Source organism: Rhinopithecus bieti, unplaced genomic scaffold, assembly GCF_001698545.2.
Source record: "Rhinopithecus bieti isolate Rb0 unplaced genomic scaffold, ASM169854v2 repeat_36622, whole genome shotgun sequence".
NCBI classification, from domain to species: Eukaryota; Metazoa; Chordata; class Mammalia; order Primates; family Cercopithecidae; genus Rhinopithecus; species Rhinopithecus bieti.
This window is the reverse complement of record NW_016881375.1, coordinates 1-488: the sequence shown is the minus strand read 5'-3', so window position 1 is coordinate 488 and position 488 is coordinate 1. Positions and strand designations below refer to the sequence as shown.

At 46.7% G+C, this 488-nt stretch overlaps 1 pseudogene across 1 annotated transcript; it reads right to left on the bottom strand.

The window, feature by feature from the left end:
• Positions 1–5: 5 nt before the first annotated feature.
• On the bottom strand, positions 6–480 carry LOC108525777 (developmental pluripotency-associated protein 4 pseudogene; annotated as a pseudogene). Its single transcript, XR_001884345.1, has one exon. The product of XR_001884345.1 is annotated as a developmental pluripotency-associated protein 4 pseudogene (transcript).
• Between the last annotated feature and the right edge of the window lie 8 nt (positions 481–488).

Here is a 488-nt window from a genome sequence, read left to right as displayed (position 1 = left end):
ATGTGTCTCAGAACTTTGCAGGGACGTTTCCCCTTTTCCACCTTTACTTTTTTTTGCAATGATTTCTGGATTTTGGCCTCTTTTGCTGTGCTAGGAAAATCCTTTTGATTTGGGTAGGCAAAGGCACACAGGCGCTTATATGCATCCAATTTCTGGCCTTTGGAGCTCAGCTTCAATTGCTGGCACCAGGCCCGCAGAATGTCCCGGTGAATCAGATTAACAGGTGGCAGTTTAGAGGGTAATGGAGGGATTGGTATCTTCTTCTGAGGTCTGGGGTTGTCACTGTACTCTGCCTTCTTCTTAGGACACAGCACTTTATTGCCTTTGACAGACATTTTTTCTTTGGTTCCCTTTGCTGATGTTCCTGGCAAAGTAATCATGTTTGGTTGATTAGAAGCCTGCTGATCCTCTTCCCTCGACTTCTCTGTGGAGGTCTCCTTGCCTTTCGCCTTCTCCATACTTGTAGAAGCGGAGCCTCGCAAATGCCC